Source organism: Neophocaena asiaeorientalis, unplaced genomic scaffold (assembly GCF_003031525.2).
Source record: "Neophocaena asiaeorientalis asiaeorientalis breed wild unplaced genomic scaffold, Neophocaena_asiaeorientalis_V1.1 scaffold43, whole genome shotgun sequence".
Classification (NCBI taxonomy): domain Eukaryota; kingdom Metazoa; phylum Chordata; class Mammalia; order Artiodactyla; family Phocoenidae; genus Neophocaena; species Neophocaena asiaeorientalis.
In genome coordinates, this window is record NW_020173674.1 from 1,450,972 (window position 1) to 1,473,632 (window position 22,661).

Here is a 22,661-nt window from a genome sequence, read left to right on the forward strand (position 1 = left end):
AAGGCCTGCAGCTGTGGCCGCTCGAGGCTGGTCCAGTTGTGTGACTGAGTGAGTTACCAGATATGGCCCTGGAGAGGGGCGCAGGTGGGTGGACACCCTGCCCCCTCCCGGCCCTAGCAGGGCGTGGATCCTGTGGCCCCCAAGGAGGCCCTGGGGACTCCCCGGTGCTGGCAAGGAGAGGACACTTGGGCATCCCCGAGACCCATGGATAGGAGGAAGGGAGGCTGCCCCAAGGGTGACAGGAGGGTTTAGGGTGCCGTGGCCTGAGCGGGGGCCCTTCCCAAGGGGTGAGCTGCAGCCATATTGGATGATATAGAGCTGGCTCCCCGGGCCATGCCTGGAAGCTGAGCATGGAGCGGGGTGGGGCGTGCCCAGCCATGGAAGGCTCTGCACGGGAGTGGGTGTCTCAGGAGGGACAGCCTTGCCCCTGAGGTTGGCCAGACACAGGGCAAGATGGAGCCCATCAGACCCAGGAGTGGATCCTGAGTGTTTGGGAGGACAGGCCATGACAAGGCCCTGGAGGTGGGGAGGCGGATACCTGATCCCCGGCCCCGGGGACGCCTTGGGGGTCTACAGCCTCTGCTGGTGGGAAGCCAGGCTCTGCTGACTCGGACATGGGCTGCTGGCTAGATGGCCTGGCAGCCGGGGTGGATGTGACCAGGAGGCGACCTCACCTCCCACATCCGGCCGGGCTGTCAGGGAAAGTCAGAGCCCTCAGGGAGGCCACTGAGTGCTTCTAGAGCGTGGGGCTGGGACACCACCCTGACGGCAAGGGGGGCTTCGAGTGACCCTCCAGGGTGCCACTGTGGGCAGATGTGCCCGAGCGGCCCGGCTCCAGCCACACTCCCCCTTCCCTTGCCTCATGGGCCCCCCCCCGGAAGGCCTTTCCATGAAGGCGGAGCTAAGAGAAGGAGGGAGGCGTGGAAGGACCACGCGGGGTGGACCTCACCCACGAGCCTAGGGGGGACTCGGGCTGCCCGCAGGAGGCCAGGAGGTAGCCACAGGTGCCCACAGACTGCACCGGCCTCGCCCCGAGGCCACCAGCTGGGTCACCAGCATGAGCTGGACGAGAATAGGAGGCGGGCAGCGGAGAGGTGGGTCTGGGGGGCAGGAGGGAAGAGCCCGCCTCCAGTAGGCCCCTCCATCCCATTGCGCCCCTGCCCGTCCCAAGCCGGTCCCTCCCTGGGTTAGGGCCCCCTCAGAGCAGCTGAGGGCCTAGGCCCACCTCCTGCCTCCCTCAGACTTTGGGGAGACTCCTAAGAAGGTAGATTCTGGAGCCCCTGAAGTTACACCTCCTGGCCTTTGCCGGAGACCGGGTGAACCGCTTGGCCTTGTGGTGAAGGTGACCCTGGCATCGTGGCTGGGACAGGGCCTGGCTCGCCCACCTGTGTGGGGAGGTGCGGCACCCTGAGGGTGGGAGCAACCACTTGCCTGAGGTCGGGGGGCAGGGATTCCCACCCACCGGCCCACGGGGAATCCAGGGCGGGGGGCCTCGGGGAGCACACTTTGCAGGGGCACCTGTCGGGGTTACTCAGGAGGCACGGCAGCGAAGCAAGGGTCCCCAGCAGCTCAGAGGACTCCCCAGCATCCTCTCCGTCCCCTTGGGGGCGCTGCTCGCCCCACCCAGCCCGGGCCTGTGTCCTGCTGGAGCCGCTCGCAGAGACCGGCACACTGCAGCCTGACCCCCGCACCCCGGGCTCAGGGCTGTGTGCCGGCTGCAGAGATAGATGGAGGAGGGCCCCTCCGCCAGACCCAGATCAGCCTCCCCGCAGTGGGCAGGCGAGGGAAAAGGGAACCCCTGAGGCCTGTTTGCTGTCCCGCTGGGCTGCCCGTGTGCCCCTTCCTCAGGCTGCCCTGAGTCTCCCTCTGCAGCCAGGCCCTGGAGGGCAGTGGGACAGACAGCCCCTCTTCCGGTAAGGCATGTGGCTTCCATTGCCCCCAGCTTTCTGGGGTCAGCTGGGTCGGGGCTCGGGGGGGGATGTCCTGGACCCCATGTCCCCCCTCCTCAAGGGAGCCTGATCCTGTTTCCCCAGAGTCCCGGGCTCCCGCCTGCCTGGGGGCCCGCCACCGCTGGAACCCTCTTCACCTTCTCTCAAAGCACAGCCTGAGCTAGAAGGGGGTCAGTGGGAGGGCGATGGGAGACCCCCAGAGGGGATGGGCCGGTAAACTCCACTGCCGCCCACCCCGGCCTCGCACCCCTCACGCTGTGGGGAGACTGCGTGTCCTTCTGTCCCCAGCCCCGAGGAAGGGGGCATGTGTGTGACCAGCAGCCCTCTTCCTGCCCCACAGCGAGCCACCAGCTGTCCCCTGCCCGTTGGGCCTAAGCGCTCAGGGTGCTTCCGGCAGCTCATGGAACCTGGGGTGCACGTGCTCCCATCTTTCTCCCCAGTGAATCCTCACCACTGGGACCTGGTCTGCACATCCCTGGGCCACACCCCGTGATCCAAGGCCCAGGGAGTGGGCTCCTGCGGGCCCCAGCTGGGGCAGAATGGCCGGCAGGCAGGGCAGTCTGTCCTGGGACCTCCCTGCCTCGGAGGCCTGGAGTGCTGGGCAGGCTCCGGGAGGTGGGTGGCCTGAGCCTCCTGGCCACGCCCTTTCTTATCAGTGTCCAGTGTTTAGACTCAGGCCTGGGGGGCTTAGGGCCCAGCCGCCTGCGAGATTCCTCCTGCAGGCCCAGGCTCAGGGGCTCATGCGCTGAGACCCTCAGCCTCTGCTTCCAGGGAGGCCAGGAGTAGTGCCGTGTCCCCCGAAACCTTTAGCCTGTGTGAGAGCTAAGGGCGTGTCTCGGGGGCTGCTGAGGCCCAGCCTGCAGCTGGAGTGAGGGTCCTGCCAAGGCCAGATTTGGGGCTCCCTTTGGGACTGAGCGGCCGGTCTGCTGGGCCAAGGAGCTGAGGGGTCTCTGTTGCCAGCAGGAGGGTCCTGGTCTCAGGGAAGGGAAGGAGGCAGGGTCTCACCTGGAAAGATCTGCCCTCTTTTCAGGCCTCTGGACAGCCAGGCAGAGAAACCAGAAGGGAAGGCCCGACTTGGGGGAAGGTGGGGAGGGGGCCGGGGGTCCCTCCCGCTGCACCCCCCCAAAAGCCCCACCTCAGTGGCCAAAGTGGGTGTCATGATGTCCGCTGACCTCACGGGGGCGCAGGAGACAACAAAATTTCAGCTGTTCTGGGGGAAGGACATTTGTGGCCTGAGCCTTTTGGGCTGAGCCAGTTTATGGGGGACCCCCAGCTCTCTCCCCAATATGAAGACACCTGCCCGCCCCTCACGGCTGCTCCCCAAACCCGGAGCTTCCTGACAAGCATCTCCCTCCTCTGCCCCCACCCCTGCAGCCGCTGGCCTCTGACCACGTCCCCTCCCTGCCCTCCCCCTCCACAGGGCCAGGCCTCCGGAAAGGAGAGCTGAGGCCCCACCCTCGACTGAGCTGGGGAATGAGACCCCGAGGCACGCAGCTCCACCCGGTCTGTGCATTTGGGAGGGGGCTCCAGGGGCACCCTGGGGTGGAGATTGGGGGGCAGGAAGGAGGGGACTGGGCAGTTCTGGGAAAGGCCTGGGAGGGAGGGAAGGGGTGTGGCCATTGCCGGGAGCCTGGGAGAGGCAGCATGGGTGAGGCTTGGTGGGGAGGCCCTGAAGCTGGTTGGAGGCCCTGGGTGGGGAGCCATGGAAGGTTGCTGAGCAAGGGCAGTGTGGCCAGAAGCAGGATGGGAAGGCCAAGGGGCGGTCCTGGGGCCTCTGCCCCCAAGCTCAGCTATCGGGACAGGTCCCGAGGCATGCTCCCCAGGTTCCAGTGGGCTTGTCAGACTCAGCTGACCTCCTGCGTTCCTAAGCAGGTGTCCCTTCCTCCCAGCCCTGGCTAGGCTCTGACCTGGGGTCACATTCTCATGGGGGTCTCCCCAGAGAGCGCCAAACGCACCTTGGCTGGGGAGGCATGGGGCGGGCAGCCAGCCCCTTCCGCCTTCCTGCCCGGATGCTAGGATTTGGGGCAGAAAGAGTCCAGCCGGGGGTGAAGGAGCGGTGATGGGCTCGGCGGCTGAAGCCCCTCCCCATGTGAGGAGAGTGTGGGACAGGTGCTGGGGAGCCGTGGCAGATTGCTGAGCGAGGGCCAGGGCAAGACCAGAGGCAGGGAGACCAGCTGGAGGAGCGTCAAGGACCTGGGCCTGAGGCCTGGGGCAGGGGGCAGGACCCCAGCTCCCCAGCCCACCTCAACCCTATTCAACGTGTCACAGGCGGTCCTGAAGCAGAGGCTGTTTCCGCCCGATTCGGGCTGAGTGGGATCTGCCTCGTGAGCTATGCCTCACCCTGGCTTTCCCCACGCCCCCCTGGGATGAGCGCACGGCAGAGAGAAACGGGCCTGGAGGTCTCCAGCGGGCGTCCCCAGGCCGGGCCTTGACTCCAATCCGGGATCACTGGCTGGTCCCTGGGGCCAAGGGCTGCGCCCTGTCCTCTTTATGCCTTTCCTCCCCCCGGCCTCAGTTTCCCCATCTGCTCTCAGCTCCCAGCCAGGTCTCGGCACTGGCTATGGTCTGGGTGCTGCGTGGAGCTGGGAAGCCCCTAGGGGAGCATCCCTGCAGTGGGAGAGCAGAGGAGAGGGGCCTGTCACTGTCACTCTACTTGAGAACAGGTGGCCCAGGCCCAGTCCCATGCCGCACAGAGGGCGGAGACACTCGTGGGGTCCCAGCCCCTTCCCCATAGGAGAGGGCTGCCCGGTGGTCCTGGGGCTGAGCCGAGACCCAGGGGCTGGGGCGGGCTGGGGGCCGGAAGGGGACCTGATGGGTGTGGGCGAGCAGCCTTGGCAGGTCGCCCTGCTGGCCACGAGGCCAGGAACGAGGGGCCTTTTCGTGGAAAGGGATCAAAAGCTGCCTTATCACATTTGTTTTTCTCCAACCTTTGCTTCCTGGCTTGTGCAACGCCCCCTCCCCGCGGCCTTCACCTCTGCCTGGGGTGACAGCTCGCAGGTGCCCCCGGCACCCCCGCCCGCCTCTGGCAGCTCGAGGGGTGCTCTGAGCCCCCGGGGGCTGCGGGGGAGGGAGGCCGCGGGCCACCTGCCCTGTCAATCAGCCGCTTCCCAGCCCCAGGCTGGCGGCAGGGCCTCTGCGGGATTTCTTTGCAGGCTTAGCCGTGGGCCGGGCCGGGGCTGGGCAGGCGGGTGCGTGTTTGCGGGCTGGGTGGGGAGGCGCCCCGAGGTCAGAGCCAGGTGGAGGCCTGCAAGTCTGGGTGTGTTGGGGGCGGTTTCAGGAGGGGCTGGTAAGGGTCCTGAGTCTTCTCCAACCTTCATCCTCCTAGACAGGATCTGGCTTGTGAAGACCGCCCAGAGGCTTTGGGAGCCAGATACAGAGAGGGCGGGGTGGGGGGGAGAGGGTGCGGTGGGGAGAGAGGCTCAGGTTCGGGGAGAGGCCCAGGGAGAGTAGAGGCCCAGGTCCGGGAGGCTGTCTGTGGGGTTGTCTGTCAGCAGCAGGACCCGTGAGGCGCAGGCGGGGAGCTCCCGATGTGCGCTGGCGGATGGACTCCCGGGTTTGCCATGGCTTTGAGGTGGGAGATGTGTCGACGAGAGAGCGGGGCGCGAGGGGGGCACCAGGCCCCTGGGCCTGGAGGCGGTGGGCCTCGTCCTCACCCTCGGCTGCCGCTTCCGGACCATTTTGCTCTCGTCCCCTAAGACCTCCCAGCCTTGAGTCTCGTGTCATTACCAGGCCACAGACCCCGCCTTCCTTGTCTGTGTCCCACCCAACCCCAGGTCCCCCCACGTTCCCGGAGGAGTTGCCTCCCGCTCGCCTCTGCCCTCCAGCCCTCCGCGGGCCATGATACCTGGTGACTCTCACTGCACACCACGATCATTCCAGAGCCTGAGCCCCGCATGCCGGGGAGGGTCCTCCAGCCTCGCCCCAGCTCCGCGGGGCAAGAGCGGACCCCTGCGCCTCTGGCTCCCGCTTGCACCCGTCCTTCCCCTCATCCAGGACCCGGCATCCCGCTACCGCCTGCGGCCTCGCGCCTGTCCTCGCGTGGCATCGACTTCAGTGCAGGAGTGTGGTCGCCTTGCACACCTCCTCAACCAGCCCTGGACCTGGGAACCCTTTTGCCCACGTGGACCACACCCACCCCCCATCTGGGGCAGCCCAATCTGTTCTCTGTTTCCGGGCTGCGTTTTAGATCCCACAGATGGGTGAGCTCACACGGTATTTGTCCTCCTCCGTCTTAGTTCACTGAGCACAATGCCGTGTCATCCTCTACACTCCGTTCTCCATTCTCAGTACTCCCTGCTACGATATGAATACCCCACGCTCCACACTCCACTATGAATACTCCAGGCTCCATTTCTTATCCTCCATGCTCCTACTCCATTCAATACTCCGTTCTCCATACTTTGTACTCCATTCGTAACGCTCTACACTTCGTTCTTCATTCTCCATTATTAGTATTCTGTAGCCTAGTCTCCACTATCCATCTCCGTTCTCCATACTCCATTAATTAATAACACCCTGTACTGCATACCCTATTGTTAATACTCTACACCCCGCTCTCCATTCTTATACCCCCCTCTCTGCTGGAAGGCTCTTCCATTCCTTCCCTTTCTCTCTGGCTCCCGCCCGCCCGTGGTCTGGACCTCCGCTTTCCCTGTTGCCCACCCCCACTCACCCCTGCCTTCCCTCCACCGCTGGGCATTAAACTCTCTGCGCTCCTCCAAAGCCACTGTCCAAGAGAGAGCAGTTCACAGCCTCCCACCTGCACCGGGAGCCCCCATAAAGGGATCAGTGCCCTTGTGAGAGGGACCCCAGAGAGCTCCTTCGCCCCTCCTCCCACGTGAGGATGCAGCAAGAAGGAGCCGTCCTGACCAGGACCCTGAAAGAGGACCCTGCCTAGTCACCCTATACTGGCACCTTGGTCTTGGACTTCCAGCCTCCAGTTTTGTCAGAGATAAATCTCCCTTGTTTAAGCTGCCCTCTCTGTGGTATTCTGTTGCAGCGGCCCCAGACTGAGAGCGTCCCCCCCACAACCTCCCTCCACCCCTCACCCAGACGGTCTGAGCCCAGGAATGTGCACCTCTGAGCATGGGACTGCCGACCCTGTCCAGTCACGGTTACCTTGAAGGGGGAGGACTGGCGGGCACACACACGCTCACCTGAGTCCTGCACACGTCCCCCCAGGGCCGCGCGGGCGGGCGGCAGCCTCCCCCCACCGAGGAGACCTGCTGACGCAAGGTGTCAGCTCCTCTGCTGTCCTGCTGGCCCCTGGATGCAAGGAGCCCCAGGGACCCAGGTGGCAGCCATGTCCTGTAGTTCAGGGACCCAGCACGCCCCAGGCCAGAGCCGGGGGATGGAGGGCCAGCCCTGGACGGGCTTTGGGAGGGATGGTGAGAGGGCTGCGCACCCCCCACCCGCTGCCACCCCTCCGTTCTGGGAACTATGCATTTTCCCATTGGGAACATTTTGCCACATGAAGGTCTTTGATATACGCCAAGGATCCCCTCCAAGAGGCTGCTCCAGCTGGGCCCTCAGCAGGCCCTTCAACCCCTCTCAGGCGTGGCATCAGGGGTGTGCAGAGCCCTCTCTTGCTCCAGGCCCTGCTTCCAGCTGGGCCTTCCCTGCCGCCTTGGATGTGGCCTGGGAAACCCCTGGTGCGGGCCGTGCTGTCTCTGGAGAGCAAAGAGACCTGCCAGGCACTGTGTGATTTCTTCACAGGGGAAGCGAGATACAGCAATGTTTATTCTGAAGGTGTCCAAACACGGCCCTGACCACGGGGCCCCTAAAATCCGCTCCAGGGTCAGACCTCGAGTATCCGCAGGGCTTGTCTCACACACACTTGAGCACCCGGGCTGCCTCCCCTGCTCATCTTTCCCCAGGAGCAGTTAGTAATCACTCATCATGATCGTTAATAGACGATGAATGACCAATGGCTATGACCATTAGCGTTTAACGAGTGATCAGCTGTCTCCACACGCTGTACCGGAGCCGTCTGGGCGTCCAGATCTCTTCTGACTACCTTTCTGTTCTTAATTCTGGTAACATACACATAACGTAAAATTCACCATTTATCCATTTTTAAGTGTACAATTCACTGGCATTAGGTACATTCCATGGTTGTGCAACCATCATCCACCTCCAGAACTTCTTCATCTTCCCAAACGGACACTCTGTCCCCATTAAACACTCACTCCCCTCCCCTCCCCCAGCCCCTGGCCCCCACTATCTACTTTCTGTCACTAAGGATCTGACAACCGTAGGTCTTCATGTAAGTGGAATCAAATAGTATTTGTCTTTCCGTGTCTGGCTTATCTCACTGAGCATCACGTCCCCAGGGTTCATCCGTGCTGTAGCCTGTGACAGGCTTTCCTTCCATTTTAAGGCTGAGTAATGTTCCATTGTGTGAGCGCGCCACATTTTGTGAATCTGTTCGCCCATCAATAGACATTGGCTTACTTCTACCTTTCGGCAATTGTGAATAAAGCTGCCGGAGCACAGGTGTGCAAATACTTGCTCGAGGCCCTGCCTTTAGCCCACTTGGGTGTATTGCAGAGGTGGAATTGCTCCATCCTAGGGTAATCCTGTATTTCATTTCCCGAGGAGCCGTTGTACTCTTCCCCACGGTGACTGAACTGTATCCTGCTCACACCTACAGGGCGCGAGGTTCCGATTTCTCCACACCTTTCCCATCACTTGCTTCCTTTTCTCTTTTCCTCTTCTTCTTTGTCATTTTTTTTTTAATGGGAACCATCCTAATGGGTGTGAGGTGCTATCTCATCGTGGTGGTTTTTTTTTTTTGCGGTACGCGGGCCTCTCACTGTCGTGGCCCCTCCCGTCGCGGAACACAGGCCCCGGACGCGCAGGCTCAGCGGCCATGGCTCACGGGCCCAGCCGCTCCGCGGCACGTGGGATCTTCCCGGACCGGGGCACGAACCCGTGTCCCCTGCATCGGCAGGTGGGCTCTCAACCACTGCGCCACCAGGGAAGCCACTCATCGTGGTTTTGATTTGCATTTCCCTAAAGGATAGTGATGTTGAGCATCTTTTCATGTATCTGTTGGCCATTGTATGTGTTTTTTGGAGAAGAGTCTATTCCGGTCCTTTGCCCATTTTTAAATTGAGGTATTTGGCTTTTTGCTGTTGAGTTGTATGTGTTCTTTATGTATGTTGAATATTAGCCCCTTCTCAGATAGATGGTTGGCAAATATTTTCTCCCACTCCATAGTCTGCTTCCTCACTTCTGACTATCTTGGGAGATGGCCCAGAAGCACCTGGGCAAGTCTTAACTGTGTATCGTCATCCATCCCATGGGGACGAGAAGTGCCGCTGACCCTCCTCTCTAACCAGCTTTGACATGAATGTACCTGATTCCTCCCAGGGTTCCTGGCCTTCCCCAATCATTAGAAATCGATGAGATGCCAGACAAGACGTTCAGGCAAGGCTTTATCGGGGCTCCTGCGGCTGCAGGGGGAGCAAAAAGCAGTAACAGGTTCTACTGGTCACTCCCCCTGGGGGGGCGATGGGGGGCGAGCTGGCTCCTTATATGGGGTGAGGGTAGGAGTGTGTCCAGGGGTCGGACTGGAGGGGTGACTTAGGCGGTTCGCCCAGCCCGTTGGTGGTGTTCTGTGCGGGGGGCACGCGCAGGTCGCTGTTTTTACCCCCGGCTCTTCAGAAGTGGCAGTGGGGTTTTTTGGTCTTTTTGTGTCTTTTCATCGATGATTTGCTCCTACTACACAAGCATGCAGTAATTTTTAGTCCCTTATAGTTTCTTTGTATCTTGTAGCTCAGAAGATGTTTGTCCAGGTGCCAGCACTGCAGCAAAGGGTCCCAGGTCCCCGACTGTCTCATACCCACTAAATCAATAGTCATGCATCACCAGCCAAGGCTTTAGCAAAGACACATGCCTGGCACACGACCGGGGACACTGGGGGGAGGAGCCTGCAGTAGGTGACCGCCATTCTGCAGGAGCCATCATTTCTACAGGACCAGAGCAGTGAATAACATGGAAACATGGTCAGTGTCACCATACATCTTGGTCAGTAGCATGAATCTCTGCGGCTCCCACCAGGACACGGAATGCTTCTGATTCGCCGTCATGACCAAGAAGAGTTTTGGGGTCTTGCACTTGACCTTCCGCACTGGACCTGTGAGAGTGACCAGCTGTTGGGATTACTAACTGTCAAATATCTCAATGCCGATTATAAATTCAGAGACCATGAAAACGACCACTGGGTGGGTCCGTGAACCCTGTGGACCCAGTGTAACTGGACATTGACCTGGACCCCATTTATTTATTGACCCCGTAGGCCTCCACTCTAACAGGGGACCACAGCAACTCTTCAGGGTTAGGGTACGGGTGCCCTGTGTCCTACAGCCCTTGTAAGTAAGGGGTCCCCTTTCCCGAGCACACAGCCACTCAAGTGAATGGCCATGGTTACTTTTGGGGAACAATCTAGGGACCAGGACCATAGTACCTGCTGTGATGTGCAGGGCCCTTCCCCTCTCCAAGCAGCAGGTTCTGGGTCTGAAAACAAACCCAAATCCAGCCGCAGGTCCAGGACTAAGGTTTTCAGTGGGGCGATCGCCACCTGCAGCCTCTATCACCTCCATCCTCAGTCCCTTTCAAGAGCGGCTCTCTTGAGATACAGGCAACCTTCATATGTTTAAAGTTCACAGCCTGGTAGGTTTTGACAAATGTCAAACTTACCCGTACATATGTTGTATAAACCGCGGCCACAGCTGGGTGGTGAATACACCCATCGCTCCCAAGGTGTCCTTGTGCCCCTCTCACCTGCGCCCACTGTGGACCTGCTCCCTGTCGCGTTTTCCAGAGTTTTCCGTCCATGCAGTCATGCCGCGAGCACTCCTTTTCCCTTTAGCTTCTTTCATTCAGCGCCATCACTTTGAGATCCCTCCCTGCCATTGTGTGTACCAGTAATTCATTCCTTTTCATTGGTGAGTGGATTCTGTTACATGGATTTAACCCTGTTTGGTTTTATCTGTTTGTCTGCTGATGGACAGTTAGGTTGTTTCCAGTTTGGGGTTTTTACAAATAAAGGTATTATGAACATCCACGTACAAGTCTTTACGGGGACACACGTTTTTTCCTCTTGGGTAAGTAAATACTGAGATGTGGAGTGGCTGGGTCATATAGTAGGTGTACGTTTGACTTTTGAAGAAACTACCACATTGGAATGTAAATTGGTGCAGCCACTATGGAGAACAGCATGGAGGTTCCTTAAAAAACTAAAAACAGAGTTACCATATGATCCAGCAATCCCACTCCTGGGCATATATCCAGAGAAAACTCTCATTCAAAGAGACACATGCCTCCAATGTTCACAGCAGCGCTAGTTACTGTAGCCAAGACATGGAAGCAACCTAAGTGTCCATCGACAGATCAATGGATAAAGAAGATGTGGTACATCTATATACAATGGAATATTACTCAACTCAAAAAAGAATGAAATAATGTCATTTGAGGCAACATGGATGGACCTAGAGTTTATCATACTAAGTGAAGTAAGTCAGACAGAGAAAGACAGATACCATATGATCTCACCTCTGTGTGGAATCTAAAAAAATGATACAAATGAACTTATCTACGAAACAGAAACAGAATCACGGACATAGAAACAGATTTATGTTTACCAAAGGCGGAAAGGGTAAATAAGGAGTTTGGGATTAACAGATACACACTACTATATATAAAGTAGATAATCAACAAGGAGCTACTGCCTAGCACAGGGAATGATATTCAATATCTTGTAATAACCTATAATGGAAAAGAATCTGAAAAGAATATATCTATGTATGTATATGCATGTATGTATATATAACTGAATCACTTTATTGTAGCTAACACAACATTTTGAACCAACTATACTCCAATTAAAAAAAAAAAAAAGACACCACCACCCTGTGTTGGGAAGTGCTTGTTGCGTTGGCAGCCCTGGCTATGAGAGCACACCTGCTTCTCCACTTCCTTACCTGCGGTTACGGAGGATCTATCTACCTCATCTTAGCTCTCCCAGTTTCCCGATGACTGATCACGGGGCACATCTTTGCATGTACTTATTTGCCATCTGTATATCTTATTGGTAAAGTGGCTATTGAAATCTTAGACCCGTTTTTAGGTTGAATTGTCCATTTTCTTATTGTTGAGTTTTATGAGTTCTTTATATCTTCTGGCTACAAGTCCTCTATCAGACATATGGTTTGCAAACATTTTCTTCCCGTTCATGACCTGATTTTTCAGTCTCTTATTTTTTATTTTTTTGTGGTACGCGGGCCTCTCACTGTTATGGCCTCTCCCGTTGCGGAGCACAGCCTCCGGGCGCGCAGGCTCAGCGGCCATGGCTCACGGGCCCAGCCGCTCCGTCAGTCTCTTTTTTTAAACTGAGGTATGGTTGACATATAATACAGTATTAGTATCAGGTGTACAACAGAATGATTTGATGCTTATATTTATTGCAAATGACCACACAATAAGTCTAGTTAACATTCATCACGACACACAGTTACAATTTTTTTCTTACGATGGGAGCTCTTAAGATCCACTCTTTTAGCAACTTGCAAATATGCACTACAGTGTTATTAGCTATAGTCCCCACGCCGTATATTACATCCCCAGGACTTAATTATTTTATGACTGGAAGTCTTGACTTTTTGTCCCCCTTCACCCATTTCTCCCACCCCTCACCCCCTTCTTGGGGCAATTACCACTCTCTTCTCTTCCTGTGTCCTTTTCTCTACGTCCTCACCAACACTTGTTATCTTTTTTTTGTTTTCTTGCTGTACGCGGGCCTCTCACTGTCGTGGCCTCTCCCGTTGCCGGAGCACAGGCTCCGGACGCGCAGGCTCAGCAGCCACGGCTCACGGGCCCAGCTGCTCCGCGGCACGTGGGATCTTCCCGGACCGGGGCACGAACCCGTGTCCCCTGCATCGGCAGGCGGACTCTCAACCACTGCGCCACCAGGGAAGCCCTTGTTGTCTTTTTGATGATAGCCATTCTGACAGCTGTGAGATGGTATCTCATTGTGGTTTTGATTTGCGTTTTCCTGATGATTGGCGATGTTGAGCATCTTTCCATGTACATTTTGGCCATCTGTGTATCTTCTTTGGAAAAATGTCTCTTCAGGTCCTCTGCCCATTTTTTAATCAGATTGTTTGGGGTTTTTTTGTTTGTTTGTTTCTTGTTTTGCTGTTGAGTCCCATGAGCTCTTTATGTATTTTGGATACGAACCCCTTATCAGATATATGATTTGCAAATATTTTCCCCCGTTCCCTAGGTTGTCTTTTCATTCATTGCTCGTTTCCTTGGCTGTGAAGAAGGTTTCCGTTTGATGTGGTTCCACTTGTTTATTTTTGCCTCTGTTGTCTTTGCTTTTGGTATCAGATCCAAAAAATCATTGCCAAGAGCAATGTCAAGGAGCCCATGTTTTCTTCTAGACATTATGGTTTGGGGATGTACATTCAAGTTTTTAAGCAACTTTGAGTGCACTTTTGTGAAGGGTGTAAGACAGTGGTCTGATTCATTTTTTTTGCATGAGGCTGTCCAGTCTCTCAACAGTATCTTTCTTTCTTTCTTTTTTTTTTTTTTAGATTTTTTTGTTTGATGTGGACCATTTTTTAGAGTCTTTATTGAATTTGTTACAATACTGCTTTTATTTTATGTTTTGGTTTTTTGGCCCCGAGACAAGTGAGATCTTAGTTCCCCGACCAGGGTTCGAACCTGCAGCCCCTGCATTGGAAGGCGAAGTCTTAACCACAGGACTGCCACGGAAGTCCCAACAGTATCTTTCGCAGGACAGAAGTTTTTCATTTTGATAAAGGCCAGTTCATCCATTAGTTCTCTTATAGATTGTAATTCTGCTCTCATATCTAAGAAATCTTTGCCTAACATCACAAAGATTTTCTCTTATGTTTCCTTCTGGAAATCATATAGTTTTAGGTTTTACATTCATGTCTATGATCCATTTTGAGTTAAATTTTGTGTATGGTGTGAGGTAGGGCTTGCAGTGGGTTCGTTTCTAGAAGGCACACAATTATTCTAGCATCTGTTTGTTGAAAAGTCTATCCTTTTTCCACTGTGCACCAAGGTCAGAAATAGATGGTACATAATCTAATCTATACCTCAATTTAAAAAATCAAGAGTTCTGCACCTTCAAAAAATTAAAATTAAAAAATAAGCAAATGGTACGTACCCGTGTGGACTTATTCCCGGGCTTACTCTGTTCCACTGGTCTCCTCTGTCCATCTTTCTGCCAGTACCACACTAAGAACTCTGCTGTGGGCAGTATTGGTTCTCCAGCTTCTGTCTCTTTTTTTCAGAGACATCTGACTTTTCTAGAACCTTTGTATTTTCGTATGAACCTTAGAGTCCCCTTGTCCATTTCTGCTGTGAGGACGGCTGCATTTGGGATTGGGGTTGCACTGAAGCTAGAGATCAGTTTGAGCAGAAATCACATCGTAACATTACTGAATCTTTGGACCAGCAAAAACGCGATAGTGGTCCATTTATTTAACTCTTCTTTCATTCCTGTCAGCAATATTTTGCTGTTTTCCATGAATAGGGCTTTTCCATCTTTCATCAGATTTATCCCGAAGGCTTTCATACTTTTTGATGCCATTGTACACATTTTCCGGTCCAGCTCCCGCCTGTTTGTCACCAGTATTTACCCATTTCATCTATAGGTCATTAAATCTATTGGCATAAAGTTGTTTCTAATATCCCCTCCTTATTCTTTGAATATCTGTAGAATCTGTGGTTGTCGCCTCTCTCATTTCTGATATTTGGAACTCATGTTCTCTCCATCTGTCTGTCTCTGTCTCTGTCTCTCCCTCTTCCTTTATAAGGTCCTGCATGTTCCAGGCGAGGTGATGCTGTGATTTCATGCTTGTTATAGGCTCGGAAGCCAGGAAAGGACACAGCTCCTAACAGAGAGGATGGCTGCTCCTGCAAGGTCACGAAGTTCAGTGCAGCCTGGAATCCAGCGTCCTGGGGGCGTCCATCCAGCTGCCCTGACTCCACCCATCAGGCTCCCAGGTTTTCCCAAGCAGGACCGTGACTTTGGCCTCACAGCTGAAGGCTCAGACCCCCGATCGTCACATTGGGGCTTATCTCCCGCTGTAGAGGCTTGTCTGTGAGCTGCGAGGGACCCGCTTTCACGCTCGGTTCTCAGTCGTGTGCGAGTTGCCCTCACGTTTTCATGGTCCTTCCATCAAGTAACTTAGTCACAACCACATATTCCGTTACCCTCATGTCATCACCCCCACTTCCTCTCCCTGGCATTCAGATGTTGTAATCACCACTCGGGCGATGGAGAAAAGATGAGAAATGGACGCAGCACTGCTCCCAGGGCCTCTCCCAGTTCTGTGCTCTGAGCGGTGTTTCTTTTTCTCTAATTCCCTTCTCCACTGTGCAGGCTCCATTCTGCAAGCGTGCGTTATTTTCATAATCTAAAAAAATAAAACAAAAAGCAAAACTCGGTCTCTTTATAAAACACAAGAGGAAGTAGCCTTAGCAAGAAAAAATATTAATAATGTGTGCGAGTGACAGCCCAGCCCCGAGGGCTGCAGAAGTGTCCCCACAAGTCGCAGTGCCTGTGGGTCACCCCACCCTGGCCTGCGGGGGCCCTCGGAGCTCTGACACCCACCCCCACACACCAAGCCCTTGGGGCGGCCCTGGAGGCGGGAATCTGTTAGGAGAGGCTGCTGCCATATCACACAGTCCACGTTTTCCTTCCAGCTCACGTAGCAGCTCAGGTGGGTGTTCAGCAGGGCCTCCAGGTGGTGATTCCGGAACCCAGGCTCGTCCCAGTGGGTCACTCCGTCCCCTTCCATCGTCCTTTGGACAAGACGGAGCATCTCACTCCGACGGGTGGAAACCAAGGTGCTCATGGGCTGCCCCCAGGATGTCCTTTGCCCGTGGACTGGGTCACACTCAGGGCTGGAGACTGGATGGGAGAGCTGAGCCATTGGGGAGACCTGGAGCTCTGAGGGTGGGCGATGCCAACAAGCAAGGACAAGAAGAGACCCAGGTCCAAGTGCAGAAGACACAACACGTTTGGGGGCCATTGAGAAGGCAGTGAGGGGTAGTGTAGGAAAATGCCACCACCAGCTTTGGCCACCAGGTCCGTGGAGACCCAGGAAGGTTCCAGAAAGAAGAAGGTTCCAGAAAGAAGAGGAAGACGACGAGGCAGCTGGGTAAGGGGTCAGGTGTGGGCAGGGGTGGAGAGGAAGCGGTGATTTATGGCTCAAAGCTACATGGAGGGATTGGCCGAGACCTGGGGGATCAGGACGTCCAGGACAGCGGAGGGAGGGTCCTGCCACCAGCCTGCCGCCCCCATGCACACACTCCCAGCCCCGGCCTCAGGGAACGTGTGACGGCATTTCAACCATGGCCTGAAACTTCTCTTTGGCTTCCGTTGCCCTGGGTGTGAGGGTTTTCACCCTGGAGGTGCCGGCAGGGCCCCATCTGGGCAGGAACGTGGGGGCCACATTGAGCGTGTGGGTATAAGAAGACCAGACCAGAAGGGGCCGAGTGGACGCTGGCCGGGAGGGGGCCGGAGTCACTGGAGAAAAAGATGATGGTGTCCTGAAGTAGGTGCCAGCCATGGGGCCAGGCCAGCCAGCTGAGCCACACACGGGGCCTGGAGGGCGACGCCCAGCCCCTGGGCTGTGCTGGGCGCGGATGGTGTGAATTCCCAGAGCTGGCAGCCCAGCTGGGCCATGAGCAGAGCCTTGCCGCCTAACGGGTGCCTTTGAGATGTCCAAGGAGAGCCGTCAGGACATGCTGCGCCCGAAGGCCCTGGGCTCAGGGCGAATCGGCACACCTTCATCTGGGGACCCTACTGTTTACATCACAATGGACATGGGGGTCCTGGATGTGATATTTCAGGGAAGAGTCTGAGAGGACGGAAGACGGCCTGGGACAAAGCCCCATGTTACCCCCAGTGTTTGAAAGAGGGGGCCGGGGAGGGGGAGCCAGACGGAGCCCCCAAAGGGGCCATGGCCTCAGGTGTGGCTGAATGACCAGGAGTTCGCCAGGTGCGAAGGGCACAGGAAGCCGGGGTTCTGGAGCAGAAGATGGTCTCTGTGAGCCACAAGCTGTGAGGGGCACCCAGGTGGAATCCCAGGGGCCTTGCAGATGCAGCTGCAGGCCTGGGTCACGGGTTGGAAGGGATCCCCTCGTGTTCTGGAAGCATCCTGGTGGCAGACCTGGGAGAGGGTGAGTGGTGGGCGGTGGCAGGGATGGTGCCGGACCTGCCAGGAGCCTGTACAGTGGTCCAGGTGCGAGAGACTGGGTGGACAGAGCCTTGAGGGAGCTAGAGGACGTGGCCAAGGGATGCTGTGACAGCGGACCCTGTTGGGTGGGGGGAAAGACAGCAGAGTGGCCAGCTGCTCAGTGGGGCAGGAGCTTCCAACAAGGAGGAGCTGAAGGTGAGAATCCATCAGAAGGGGGCTTGGTAAGACCCAAGACGCACTTGACGCCAGCCCCAGGGGGAGCGGGCCCGGAGGGCAGCCCCACATTACAGCTGGGGGGCCGGAAGGAGCTGCCCCAGGGGGATACGCGCAACAGGACTTCCGGCTCCAGGACACACAGACCAAAAGAACAGCTGAGCGAGTGGCTCAGGGGAGGATGCCTGCCGGAGGTGGGGACCAGAGCGGTGCTCAGAGAACACGTGAGACAGAGTAGCCCGAGGAACTGAGCCACGGAGGTGAGGCCTGTGTCCCAGACCCGAGGACACCCTGAGACCCTACAGATTCACCCAAACCCTCTCCCAGGAGGCCCCACTGGAGCTCTTACAATCTTTCTCACTCCTGTGGGAGATCCTAACAGTAACCCTAACCCCAACCCCAACCCTAACCCTAAACCCAACCCTAACCCTAACCCTAACCCTAACCCCTAACCCCTAACCCCTAACCCCTAACCCTCTAACCCTCACCCCAACCCTAACCCTAACCCTAACCCTAACCCTAACCCTAACCCTAACCCCCTAACCCTAACCCTAACCCTAACCCTAACCCTAACCCTCTAACCCTTACCCTAACCCCAACCCCAACCCTAACCCTAACCCTACCCCTAACCCTAACCCTAAACCTAATCTTAACCCTTACCCTAGCTCTAACCCAGTGGGGGCCAGGTGGGGCACTGCACCCATTGACAGGTGGGGAAACTGAGTCTTGGGGGGGAAGGGGCTCTCTCAGGGCTGGGGGAATCTGATTTGGCTACAAGCTAGGTGTCAGGCTTCAGACCCCTCACCCTGCCGACAGCTGCCCAGACCCCTCTGTGGCCTCCGTGTGCCAGTGGTGGGAGCCTGGAGCAGTCAGCGGGGGGCTGGCCAGGTGATGCAGCTCCCAGAGCCGTGGCCCCGCCTCCCCAGGTCCTAAATGCTTCTAGACCCTGCTCTGCATGGCCTTATCTGTCCCTTTGATCCACCTCATTCATCCTGAGCCTGTCTCCCCTTCCTCTGCACGCCTGCCCTGGGGGGGCCCAGAGCCTGCGGCCAGGCCCCCAGAGGTCACCCCATCCCTCCCCTGCCCACAGGCAGGGCAGAGCTACAGGGCTGGCGCCAGGGGCCTGTCTTTGCTGCCTGTCTGTCCCGCCTCCTCGCCCCCTTTGCCCAGGTGGAGCTGGGCCACTTGGTGGAGGACAGGAGGTTGGAAGGGGAGACAGAGGCTGAGGGCAGCTCGGAGCTTCGTCACTCACAGCCACTGGGGGCCGTAGGGTGGGTCAGTAAGGGCCTGAGCAGAGCATGGAGCTGGTGAGGACTGCCTCCCTCTGTTCCTAGGGTGCAGCCGGGGGCAGGGCTGGTGTCACAGGATGGCAGGGAAGCCCCATCCCCAAAGCCAGGCCCAGCGCAATCCGGGTGCTGTGAGTGTGGGTGGGCGTCCCAAGGCTCTGCTCCTGGAACGCTAGCTCCTCACAGGTGGGCTTTGTTTCGATCACGGCTCTATCTCAGCACCTAGAACAGTGTCTGGTATCCACTGAGGCCAAGTACACGGTGAGTGAGTGAGTGAATCAGTGGGTGAATGAATGAGTGAGTGAGTTTGTCTGCCTGGGCTCAGCCTCCCCCTTTCTTACTGTTTCCACTGGTGACAAGATTGGAAAGAGTAGCTGATAGTCTCCCACAACCCAGTGCCCCAACCCCCCACCCGGGGGCCCAGCCCTCCTGGGGTGCTGGGCCTGCAAGTCCCTGTGGGCCCCCATCTGGGGGTCCCGGGACCCTCCCTCCCCTGTTGCTGCTGGTTTTCTCGGCTGGATTTTTTTGTGCACCATTCCTGGTCGTGCTGAGCCCTCCTGGCCTGCAGGCCTTAGAGACTCCATCTGGGACAAGGACGGTCCCCCCTCCGAGGCTCAGGGGGCCTCCCGCATCGTCTCGTGGTCCAGGGTTGTGGGGATGCATCTGGAGAGACGATGGAGCAGCCTGGGCTCATCATCTGGAAGACGCGCAGGACAACTCTGGGCCACTGCCCCACCAGGAGGACGTGTCCCGCAGTGTGGACCCCCATCCGGGGGAAGGGACAGGATGGGGGCTGGGGGTGGCCCCACGGGGACCCTCAAGGCTCGAGAACAGGACCGTTCCTCCGGGCCCTGAGGACATGGAACAGGGGGACCCACCCGAGGGCGCTTCACGGCTCAGCCTTGAAGCACTCACCATCCTGCTGGACATTCCTTTCTAAAAGTGGCTTTGGGGCTCAGCAGACATGGGCCATCTCTGCCTGTTCCGGAAGGTGCTGCTGGGGAAAAGGGCTCTGGGAGTGGGGTGCAGAGGGTGCCCCTGAGGGAGGGCCCAGGGTCTTTAGTGGCTGAGCGGGCTGGAGTCAGCCAGACTCCCCCAGGGCTCTCTGACCCCCGAAAAGATCCAGAACCTTCTTTTCTTTGGGCCTGGTGAGGCCCTCTGAGGTCAGACCCTGCATGTCTGGGCCAGTGGGGTTGGAGAGGGATGAAAGCAGGACAGCCCACCCTGCGCTCAGACTCCCCATGAGGCTGGGGGCTGCCAGCCGCCAAACCCAACAGGGGACAACTGAAGCAGGGGACGGAACCTTCCAGAAGGGAGCCACCACCTCCTCTTTATGCATCCAACTGCCTGGGTCTGGGGGTCCCGCCCTGGGCCCCAGACGGGCCTCTCCCATCTCCCATCCAGAGGATTTCGGGTCCAGGGTCCTGTCCGCCCCCGTGCACGCAGAGGGTCCGCGGTGAGGCTTCATGCGTGCCTGTGTGCGTGGTGGGGAAGGGAGGACTCTATCTGGAGACTGTCCCACCCGCCCCACGTGTGGCCCCAGGGGATGCAGCCAGCTGGGGTGTCGGGTTTAGGTTCAGAGCAAATATTGTCCTGAACCAGTTCTGAGGCGCTCGGGAGGGCTGTTGTGTGTTGTCCGCACGTGTTTGTGTGTTTGTATGTTTTCCTTGGGAGGCGCTGCATTGACTGTGGCTGCCGGCCAGCCTCATGGAAGGACACAGGGTGGCCGGCGGCATTTCGGGCCCCCACGCCCACACCTCACATCCAGCTCAGGATTTTGTCCGCGAGGCCCCTCAGCGCGGGCCACCCTGTGACCAGCAGCCCTGTCTTAGCAGGTCCAGATGGAGACCCTGGTCTTGAGAACCCCGGGACTGACCACTGCTGTAACCCCCAGTGCCGTCTGGGGGCCTTGGCGGGCAGCTGGGTCCCAGGTGGCCACAGCCGGGCCGCTGGTCCACCTTGGGGCCTCGCTCTGTGGCTTGGTGTCTTCCATGTCCTTGGCCAGTGCATGGGGCAGCCACCTGCCCAGCTCCCCGAGGGAAGGCCCTGGGAAAGGGATGACCTGGGCGGGGGTGGAGCAGAGGGGCCAGCCCCTTCCATCAGGCATCCCAGGTCCCACTGACAGGGTCAAGCCGGTCCCCACCACCAAGTCCAGGCCAGAGGCAAGAGTGGCCCCTGAGGGCAAGGGTGGGAGAGAGGCTGGGATGCTCCAGGGGTGATGGTGGTCAACACTGAGACCATGTGATGGACCCTGGCCATTCTGCGAAGTACAGCGAGAAGGGGGTGAGTGGGGGGCGGGCAGGACTCCATCTCCACTGGCCCATTCTACAGCTGGAGTCTGAGGCAAGGACAGCACACCCAGCCATTAGGGGGTGGCCCAGATAAAGGTGATGCAGCAGACCCACCTGGATGTAGGACCCATGATAGGAGGGGCGGGGCAGGCACCATGGGCAGCAGATTTCAGATCCATAGACAAAAGGACCAGCCAAGAGCCATGGCCCCTCAATGCAGGAATGTGCTGAAAACAAAGATAGTGAGCTCCCCGTGGCTGGGAGTAATCAAGCAGAGACCAGCCAGAAGTGCTGTAGGGGCACCCTCAGGGGGTGCTGGGGAGCAGAACAAACCCAGTCTATAGTGCTGTGGCCAGGAGTGTGTCAACCCTGAGAGCCTGGGACATGTGTGGCTGCTCTCAGATAGCTGGGGATCCTGAAATCCAGCCACATGTGGACGAGCTGCTCTGTGTGCCTTTGCTCAGCTCCACCCCACCCTCAGCCCCCAAAAGTGTTGCCCGGAGCACCGAAATAACTCAGACAGTGTTTGTTGATTGACCATCAGTTGTTACTTGGCTCCATGGCTGTCCCAGCAGAAGCCCTCAGAAGGTTCAGGTTTTCTTTCTCAATATCTCTCCATAAGGTGTCAGTGTCCCTATCAGTAATCCCCTCACTCAAGTCCTCACTGGCTGCCGGGCAGGCGGGTGGGCAGGCAGGGGGTGCAGCAGCTGGGGCCGGAGTACTGGGCTCCTGGGAGAGCTTGTGACAGTCCTGGACCTGGGAGCTCATCCCCCACACCCATCTGTACCCCTTTTTACCCTCTCCCCTTGCAGCCCCAGGCCCCCCAGCTGCAGGTGCCCCGAGTCCTGGGCCCGGGTGCTGCATGCCCTCCAGTGTCCCTGCCGCACCCCATCCCGCCCCCACCACCATCAGGCCACCACGCTTGGGCCTTGACCTCCGACCCCAGGAGCTGGAGTTGGGAGGGCAGAAACCAGGGAAGGGTCTGATGCTCAGAACACCACGGGGACGAGGGCCAGGAGTCTTCTCCAGGCGCCCTGGCCCTGCAGCTGCCCCTCCCCCTCCCAGGCCAGACGCTCATCTGTGTGGGCTCCATCAGTGCTGGAGGAGAGTGTTGACGGAGGGGGAGGTTCGGGGAGGGTAGGAAAGGGCCGCGCTTGCTCCGGGAGGGAGCCTCAGGACCCAGCCCCTAAGTGGTCCCAGGCAGCTAGAAGGAAGGGCTGGGCTGGCAGCCCCAGCTGAGGGCCCCTCCCGCGGCCAAGGGCGGTGCCCGGCAGTAACGCACGTGCCCGCACCTGGACATGGTAAGGACTGGGGACAGCCCAGGCTGCCACTGGCTTCATGGGACCCGCTCGAGGGCGTCCAGGGCTGTGTCCATTCCCTTCCCCAGACGGCTCCGGGGAGCATGGAAGGCGTTGGAGGCCCTGCCTGTCCCAGGGAGGAGGGATTCACGGCAGGCTGGGACCCCTATGCTGCCTGCATCCCCAGCCACAGCTGGTCGTCTGGAGGGACTGTCCCTCCCTGAGACTCCAACCCAGGCCCAGTGCCGTGGGGACCTCCTCTGGTGGCCTACCGGTGGAAGGGGCTGAGAGCCATAGGCCCTGTGGCTGTGAGACCCTCCAGCTCTCTCACGGCCCCTCTGCACAGCCTCCCCTGCAGGGACCCACCCACGGATATGCC